Source organism: Alexandromys fortis, unplaced genomic scaffold, assembly GCF_014885135.2.
Source record: "Alexandromys fortis isolate MF-2015 unplaced genomic scaffold, M_Fortis_MF-2015_v1.1 scaffold_133, whole genome shotgun sequence".
NCBI lineage: Eukaryota > Metazoa > Chordata > Mammalia > Rodentia > Cricetidae > Alexandromys > Alexandromys fortis.
The window spans coordinates 208,381-218,359 of record NW_026068030.1 but is presented as its reverse complement, the minus strand read 5'-3'; the positions used below and the strand labels follow the sequence as shown (position 1 = coordinate 218,359).

At 41.9% G+C, this 9,979-nt stretch overlaps 1 long non-coding RNA gene and 1 pseudogene across 1 annotated transcript; one reads left to right on the top strand and one right to left on the bottom strand.

Moving 5' to 3' along the window:
* The window catches only part of LOC126515105 (protein NipSnap homolog 2-like), a 24,664-nt pseudogene extending 20,882 nt beyond the window's left edge, over window positions 1-3,782 (bottom strand).
* Window positions 3,783-5,227: 1,445 nt separating this feature from the next.
* On the top strand, window positions 5,228-9,857 carry LOC126515062 (uncharacterized). The gene is made up of 3 exons (XR_007595740.1): window positions 5,228-5,689; window positions 5,866-5,960; window positions 9,679-9,857. It is a non-coding gene; the product is annotated as an uncharacterized lncRNA (long non-coding RNA).
* The last annotated feature ends 122 nt before the right edge of the window (window positions 9,858-9,979 follow it).

Sequence of the window (9,979 nt, the reverse complement as noted above, 5' to 3'; positions counted from 1 at the left end):
TATATATGATGAATGAGTTGTAGAATTCAAATAAATAAATGAAGAGGAAGACTATTTTAAAAAACATGAGAAGAAAAACAACTATGTCATAGTGATTACCTGTAATACTGAAAATAACTATGTCATAGTAATTGCCTGCAATACTGTAATACTCAGGAAGTAGAGACAGGTACATCCCAAGTTTGAGGTCTTTAGGAGTAATTAAGGAGGTCCACAAGAGCCTGGCTAGCTCAGTCAGTAGAGCGTGAGACTCGTAATCTCAGGGTCATGGGTTTGAGCTCCACACTGGGTGCCAAAATGTAGGCGCAATTAAGGAGAGCCTGGAATAAAGGATAGTAAATATTTATTTATTTGGAAAAAAAATCTCACAATAAGATTAAAGAGCCTCGGTCCTCTGTGGGTGCTAGAAGCCGCGAACCAAACTCTGACCACCAACCAAGACAGCGATCACACTATGTGTCTGTGCTTACAGTGCCTCAGACCATGTCCTAGTGGTACCTATTGGTTGAAGGAATTCCCACAACAGAGGCCAGCATGGGTTGCACAGTGGGACTTTCTGACAAAAAGTCAAATATATATATTACAACATTTTCTGTTAAGGCCCTGAAGTCTAGTCTCAGTTCTGACGGTTAAGGATGACTTTTAGAAAACAGCTAAAATAATAACAATAGTAGATTAATAAAACTCAGTGACCATAAAAGAATGTTAGTGTTCACCTATATGCGTGGCACTGAGTCTAACTGGAAAAAGTCAGCTCTTCCCCCCAGTTTCTTGTAGAATTTTTAAATATACTGCAGAGTGGCTAGGAATCCAGATTCCTTCTAACCATACATTTTAAGACTGCCTATTTTTCTTCCCCCTCTGAAACTTCCCACCATTAGGGACAGTACAGTCATGCATTGCTTAACAACAGAGACATTTTCTGAGAAATGAGTCACTCAGCAGTTTCACCCAGATCGCACCTCCCAAAGTACATTCACCCGAACCTGCATGGAGCAGGAGGTCACGCCCCAGAGCCAAGTGATGCAATCAGGAAGTGTGGCGAATGAAGATGCGTGGGGCTGTTGCTGGTAGAATGTGAATATCATCTTACTGTAGGGTTTCAGTTTATATACAGTAGTATACTCTAAAGTAACAGTAAAACATAAAGCACGGTAAACCCACAAAGCAGCAGCATAGTCACTGCTTTTCACTGCAAAGTATTATGTACCTATATAATTATGTTGTTGGACTAATGTATTACTAGCAGTACACAAGATGTGTTTGCACCACCATCTCCACAAACTCCTGAGTAATTCTTGGGGTTATGTCTTTTTAGTTTCACTCTTTTGTGAGATCTTCATTATATTCCTAGTCCATTGTTGATAAGACTGCCATGATATAGCACATAGTGTGGTCTTTCTGCATCAGGAATAGATGGAACCTGCCTTTAGTGGTGACTCAATCATAAGACCCCAAGAGTTTGTTAGCAGAGCAGAGAGCCATTAACCTCAAATTTTAGTTCTAAACCACTTATCCCTAGAGACAGAAAGCAATCTCTCCTTCATTTGAGTGGGCAACATACCCCAGTAGGTAAGGTACTTGCCATGCAAGTGTGAGGACCAAAGTTCAAATCCCTGTACTCACATAAATACCAGACAGGTGCGGACCTTCCTACAATCCTGCCACTGGGGAATTGGAGATAGGGGACCTCCAGAGCAAGCTGGACACTTAAACTACATGAATCAGTGATCTCTGTGTTCAAATGAGAGATTCTACCTCAATATAAGGTGGACAGTGATCAAGAGAGACACTAAACATCAGTCTCTGGCCTCTACTTGCACATGTAAATATGTACCACACACAACAACATGCACACACACACACACTTTTATTCACTTTTATTCTGATACAAAAGGTACAATAATCTTTTGGCACAGAAATAACTTTGCATTTTTTAAATCATCACCATATGCAAAATAGTGATTATCAGTGTCATGTAAATATTTTATCATAACTAGTTTATTCAGTCGCTTCTAGAGTCATTTCATTCACAGGATGAGAAATAAAAATTATAATACTCAGAAACAATTGGCCCTCCAATCACAATCCTTGCATCCTTAGACTTGATTCCATCATTATCAAAAAGAGTAAGTCTTATTTATAGTTGAAAATTGTGTCAGTGAGCTCAGCTTACTAAAGTTCAAAATGCATTCAAACCACTCACTGCTAAAACCCACTGTCAAATCTTTCATCTGATACTACGGCCTTTCACCCAGACCATTAAAACTTTGCTTCATTGCAAGTCGTGTAACAGAAGCCAACCCCAGGAGAAGTTGCAGAAGACACACCCTGCTCACTGTCTGCCTCATGCATCTGCTCTGACTTCAAGTGTTTATCTCCCCTCCCACTTAGGGGCTGTTCGCATGGCTTCCTACATCTGCAGAATGCCCATTTTCATCTGAGTGATTCATACAAGAGGAGCCAGTGAGGCAAACCATTAGCATTAAGGCAGAAAATACTACGATGGCCATAGGAAATGTCAAGTCAGATAAAATGTCATAAGAAGAGATGGAAATTCTCCGGTATACAGTATCTGAACAAACAAAATTAGCAGCAATGTGCTATAAATAGATTATGCCAGGCAATGGCTGTACCCGAATAATTTTCATTTTAGAGTTCTCCGAGTGCTAAATGCTATTGGAACTTGACTTATGGTCACTTTAGTTCTTCGTTGTCTTGCATTCCTCTATCTAGTTCTTACATACAGGAAGCAAAAAAAAAACATTCCATACAGAATGGAAAGTTTCTTGAGTGCTTGCACCCTGCTTCCACCCTGCTCTCAGTAGACAGATGCATGTCTAGATCACCATATCTATATGTTTGATACATTCTTTTAAAATTAATTTGACTGGGATTTTTGAAAGGGTCTCACATATCTCTTCACCACCTCAAACTTACTATAGAGCCCAGAGTAATCTTGAACTTCTGGGCCTCCTGCCTCTGCACATACCTCCTGAGTGTGAGTGTTACAGACACATAGCGCCACAACGTTGATGCAGTGCTAAGGACTGAGCACAGCACTTTGCACACACACAAGTACGTCATCAGCTGAGCTATTTCCCAAGCCCCAATAAATTCTTGTTTAAAAAAGTGAGAGGAGCCAGGCAATGGTGGTGAATGCCTTTAATCCCACTTGTTTGGAGGCAGAAGTACGCAGATCTGTATGAGTTCCAAGCCAGCCTGGTTTGCAAAGTGAGGTCCAGGACAGCCAGAGCTGTGCTGTTATACAGAGAAATTTTGTCTCAAAAAACAAACACCACCCCCATCCCCCACCCCATCAATTCCAGAGGCAAGTGGGAGAGATGGTTCTGTGGTCATAAGAGCAGGAGAGCTGTCCCTGACCCCCACCAGCTGCAGCCCTCAGGAGAGCAGGCCCTGCACCTCACCAGGGCAGCACACCAGAGCCAACCCTGCTAGTGCAGGTGTGGGTAAGTCAGCCCCCAAATCGTGAGCTTGGGAGAACTGTCCCCATCACCCATCTGTTCTGTGGTGGCATGGATGCAGGGGAGCTACCTTTGCCAGCCCCCCATCAACATCTGGGGTAGGTGGAAGAGCTGGCCTTGGGTCATAAGAGCGGAAGCTCTGACCCCCAGCAGCTGCAACTCTCAGGAGAGCAGGCCCTGTATCTCACCAGCATGGCACAATAGAGCCAATCCTGTTAGCTTAGGTGTGGGTGAGCCATGCCGGATGATGTGAGAATGGAAGAGCTGCTGTCGCTTCTCTGTGTCTTGTGGCAGCATGGATGGGGGAAGGAAGCCTTCCCCTCTCCCACTGCCCCCACCCACCAGTGCCTGGAACAGGTGGGAGAGCTGGCTCTGCAGTCACAAAAATGAGCTGATCCCCACCAACTGCAACACTCGGGAGAGCAAGCCTTGCACCCTGCCAGTCAGCACACCAGAGCCAACTCTGTTAGCGGAGATGTGGGTGAGCCAGTCCCGAAATCGTGAATGCAACAGCTGTCCCTACTTCCCATCTGGTAGACTGTGAGTTTGAGGTCAGTCTGGTCCACAGAGCTAGTTCCAGGACAGCTAGGGCAAGACAGAGAAACCCTATCTTGAAAAACCAAAGAAAAAGAAAGATAATGTCAGCTGATGATCTATCTACCAATGATCATTCTCACTGGTGTAGGAAGAAAAATTTTGTGTGACTAAAATTAGTCCCATTTATTATAATATTAATAAATGCATTCAGATAATATATATTGAGTGCCTACCATGTGCCAGTAGGGAAGGGGACAGGCACAAATTTCCAAAATTTTGGAGCTTGTATTGTAGTGAAAGAACTAAAACTGTAGATGATAAAAATAAATACATTAGATATTAGTAACTTCAGGAAAAAGCAGGTTGGCAGTATTTAGGTCTGTGATTTAGATGAGCAACACGGGAAAGGCCTGGAAGAAGTAAAGGAGTAAACCAGGACACTATCTAGAGAAGTCCAATTACCAAGAGCAAGGATCAGAGAAAGATGCCTGAAGCCCTCAAGGACCATTAAGGAAGCCAAACAGACAAGTAGGATATGAGAAGGATTTGGGTTAGGTATAATCGAGACATTGTACGCAGGCATGACACTGCCAGGGAAAAACTTCAAATTATTGTTCTCTTCCAAAGCTGAGAGGAGGAACCAATGCACGCAGGCAGATGACTTCAGATTTGAAGCATTTCCTCTCACCCTCAGACTTGAGCTCCACTCTCCAGGTGGAAAGCAAACAGAGTTACGAAAGAGCTGCAACACGATACAGTTTGTATTCCTAGTGGATCCCACTGACTGCTGTGCTGAAAACAGACTAAAGGTAAAAGGACGGTAGAAGCTGAAGAACCAGTTTGGAGGCAATTGTAATAATACAGCCGTGTGATAACAGTGGCTTGCACCAGACCGGAGCTGTGGAGGTGGTGCCGGACAGCAGAATTACAGATTTTCCTGGGAGCGGGACAGCTGCAATTCTAACCCTTCAGTTTTCAAACCTTTGTGCCACAATCTGACCTCCAATAGAAGTAAGGAGCAACTTTGTTTCCTATGAAACCACAATCCAGAAGCATGTCATCTGCAAATGTCTTAGCTCTATGCTAAAGGATGTGGCAGCCCAGTTGCTGAGTTTCAGACATTGACTGCCAAAGATGTTGACCAAAGCAACTGGGAGATGAAGATGACACATACAGACACAAAGTCAACAGACAGAAAACAGTGAGATAGTTGTGTTAGAATGAGACTCACAAGACAGCAAGAGTTCGGTTTTGATACAGGCTTGAAAAGGACAATCACATGCATACGTAAAGAATGGATATGCATGTGTAGATCAGAAGAGACATTCCTCATGAAAGCTACACGACTCTGCTCCATTTTTAAGATACAAAGACTGAGGTGGAGACACTTGAACACCTGATATTTGGAGGAGCTACTTTCAGTTGGAACCCACAGGAAAGTATGAAACCTGGGAGAGAGCAATGGACTCAATGCTCTCATCCATTACACAATACACAAGGCAATTACAAAGTATCCTTTCTCTCTGATCCTGTTTGCTACAGACTGAACTACAGAGCCTGTCTCACGCAAAAATATGGAAACTGTACTGTCTTCATCCTACACCAGACAGTCATTACCATAGGTCCTCACAAGGAAGGTTGTGGGAAAATCTGAACTACCCCTTCAGGTAAAGAAGATCCAACAAATGAAAGGCAAAGTCCACCAGTGAGGTGATGGTAGTGATGAGTCCATCAACTTGTGCAGAGAGCTGGGAAAGGGAGAGAATGCTTTCAGGGTAGCCTACCCCTTAAACCATCCAGTTTTGCCTGACGCTCTCAGTGGGTCCACTCCATTTTCTCACAGCTTCCCCATGACTCGGATTGGTTGAAATTTCTGGAGAAACTTGCAAAGAGTTTTAATGAAGCCAACTATGGATGTCTTCCACTCTGAAGTTACGTGTAAGTATAAACCATTCTCAGTTCTTCATCTCTCAGGGATCCAAGACTATTTCTAGTCTCTTATAAGCAATGTCAATTGTACTTGCCCAGGTACAGTAGATACTGTAGTAATATTTTGTTTGTAATCTAACAAATACAGCTTGCCTGAAGATCAGAATGCAGAGCTAAGACACTAGTTAGCCATAGAGGCCAGGCAATGGTGGCACACACCTTTAATCCCAGCACTCAGGAGATAGAGGCAGACAGATCTTAGTGAGTTCAGGTCTACCCTGGGCTACACGAGATTGAGTCTGTCTAAAAGAGAAAACAGAACTCATCACATACATGCCTTTAACCCAAGCACTAGGGTGGTGAGGGCAGGAGTGATACGGTTGGGTGGACAGAGGAATTTAAGGCAGGAGGAGACAGGAGCTTGGATGCAGTTTGAGGATTCAGTCTGAGCATGAGTCTGAGGTTTCACAGAAACAGCATTCAGTCTGAGGATTCATAGAGACAGGATCACCCTTCAGTCTGAATATTGGTAGAGGTAAAAACTTTCTAGTACTTGGCTGCTCTGTTTCTCTGATCTTCCAGCCTTAATCCCTATATCTGACTCTGGGTTTTTATTATAAAACCAATTAGAATTTGTGCTACAAGATACTGCTTCAAAAGTCACAGGGGTTAGCTCAGTGGTCCCAAGAATGTGGTACATATTCCTCATAGCTCCTTTTCCACATGATAAACATGGTCAAATATTCATATCAAAAGGGAACTTTCCCTTTGCTGCCTGATCTTCTGAGACCAGGAACAGAAAATAACTAGGTGGAAGCCATAGAAGTTTTAGCACTCTTGTGTCGCTTTTTGGTAGTGTCCTTGAGCCTGCGAAGCAAGACTTCCAAGCCCACAAACTCTAATCCTATGTGGATGGGAAGCATAGATTTTCAGTGGGTCTCTTGGAAATATTGTCAGCAAAAAATCATTCTCAAAAACTTCCTGACTCCTGAGTATTTTATTTGCTGAAGATAGTGTGCAAATTAATGGCCATTACTTTAGGGTATATTCCCCCATTTTAAGGGAAGCAGCCTTCACGCCCCCTCCCAGTCACCTCAAAGCTAGCACATCTGCAGCATCTGCATTCTTGTGCTCTCTGGGTAGACAGCTCCCAAATGGCAAGGCCGTGACTGTGCTGGAGAATGTGGCAAAAAGAAAACCATGAGTATTGGACTTGGAAAGTCCAACACAAGATCCAGGTAAAGGGCCAGGAAGCTCCTATGCCTGTCACATTAAATAATAATAATCTCTTTTCACGTGTGATTGTAAAGCCTGAAATTTCTGAGAAACAAAGCAGGGTGCACAAAGCGAGTGATTAAGATGTGGTAAAATGTTAATTCTCTGGAAAACTCAGGACACCAACCTGGGCACAGCAGGACTCAGAAAACTCAGATGGAGACACTTGGGTATATTCCAATAAAGGCAGCAATATAGACTCCTTACAAAACACTGGCAGGCCTGCTCACAGCCAGGCTCCTCCCCTTTCGTTGCTGATTCAAGTACCAGCAGGTCTAAGAGGGCGAGGTACAAACTGCAGCCCATGAAGAGGCATGCTCCACACCAGACTCTCAAGGAGGATTGCTGAATCAAAGGGTACAATTTTATATTGCCAAATTACCCTCTGTATGTATTATACCAGTTCATACTCTCATCAGCAATGTACGGAGAGCAATGTTTCCTTGACAATTTAGCAACAGAATATTTGGTGAATGTTTAGAAAGTTTGACAAATGGGTACCTATTAAGTGTTAGGACTACAGTCAGTCTTCTGAAGTGTATATTTCCCCAAATATAAATCATATTTAAATATATTTCTTTTGTTTTTTCCCTTTCTTTGAATTTCATGCTCAGATTCTTAAGGGGTTTTCTTCTTATTCTTGCTTATTTTCCTTTTATTTCTAGTATCTGTTTATATATTGAAGATTAAAGCTTTTATGATACAGATGGGAGAGATCCTCCCAACTTTTGTAATATTCTTATACATTTCCGCCGTGCAGATATTTTCACTGTAATGACTCCATCTTTTCTTTCACACACTTAAGAAACTTGCCATACTCTAAGGTGTTCAAGGATGTTATCCTCCCGTTTTCATCTGGCGATCATGGTGGTTCTGACAGTAAAATCTCTGATATGTTTGGAGTTTATCCTGTTTATGATTTGAGATGTGGCAACATGCTTTTTTATTTTTTGTTTTGTTTTTGTTGTTTTTCCAAATAGCTATCTTGTTTTCTAAATATCAGCGACTGAATTTTCCTCTGATTTGAAATTGTCATTTCAATGACACTGAATTCATACTAAAGTATTATATTATATAGACTTGTTGTCCTGGACTGTCCAGTCTATGGGTATATATTTATGCATAGTTTTATTTTTTAAGATTTATTTATTTATTATGTATACAACATTCTCCCTCCATGTTTGCCCACACACCAAAAGAGAGCACCAGATCTCATTACAGATGGTTGTGAGCCACCATGTGGTGGCTGGGAATTAAACTCAGGACCTCTGGAAGAGCAGCCAGTGCTCTTAACCACTGAGCCATCTCTCCAGCCCCCTATGAATAGTTTTAAATTGTGAGGCTATACTATCGTTAGGAGAGAGCCTGTTTAGTTTTACGGTCTTTTTCTAGGCACCATTCAACTTCATAATAATCTTTGACTGTGTCCATATTTCTTATATATATATTAATTTGATATTTCTGTAATCGTGTGTTAAATGAACAAGTTCCTCAGGACAGTTAGCATGCTCATAGTGTCAAATAGTCTTTTTTTAATTAATTTATTTATTTATTGAAGATTTCTGTCTCTTCCCCGCCACTGCCTCCCCTTTCCCTCCCCCCCCCCCCAAAAAATCCCCCCCCCTCGTCAGCCCAAAGATCAATCAGGGTCCCTGCCCTGTGGGAAGTCCAAAGACCACCCACCTCCATCCAGGTCTATAGAAGCAAGAACATAGGATTCCATTAGTTCCTGTTTTACTGGGTGTTTTAAGTTTTGTGTCTTATACATAGTGTACATTTCACGAAGGCTTTATTTCTAGGCATTTGTTATAGCAAAAACAATCCTTTCTTTCATTGTGTATTCTAGCCGGTAACTATTTGTGTATCAGAACTTATTTCCGTGTGTTTACTTTGTACCTCAACACCTTACTAAAATTCTTTGTTCTATGGTAGTTTTTAATATTTTGTTACATTTTTATTTATTTGTGGAGGGGACATATGAGTGTCAAGAGCCAACATGTGAAAGCCAGAGAGAGTGCAGGAATTAGTCAGTTCTCTTCTTCCACCATGTGGATCTTGGAGAGTAAACTAGGGACATCAGGTCTGGGAGTAGGCTGCTCTACCCACTGCCCCCATGTTCTATGGCAATTTTAATGTTGACTTGGGTCATTTGAAATTACCTCTTAATGTAATATGGTATATATATATATATATATATATATATATATATATATATATTACAAACTTTTTTTCTGGGCTGGATAGATGGCTTATCAGTTAAGAGGACCTGGTTTCAGTTCCCCATACCTACATGGTGATTTACAACCATCCTTATCTCCACTTCAGGAAATTTGATGATCCCCTGAGGTCTCAGACAACAGGCACGAATGTGGCAGACTTACATATATGCAGGCAAAACACTCACATACATCGAATAAATAAATAAATTTTTAAATTTTTTTTTCCTCTCAAGTGGATCTTGCATCTCGCCTGGGCAGGACAATAGAGTCAACCTTGTTGGCAGAGAAGTGGGTGAGCCAGCTCCGAAGTTGTGAGCTTGGGAGAGCTGTCCCCATACTCACGCCTATTAACTGCTTAGACTGGGAAGAGATAGCCTCTCAGCCCAACCCCCTCATCCACCCTCACCTGCCCTTCAATGCCGAAGGCAAATGATAGAGCTGACCCTGATATCTTTTTTTTTCTCTTTTTTTATATTTTTTTATATTTTTGTTTTTTTTATAAAAAAAAAAATTTACGCCTCCTCCCCGCCTCCC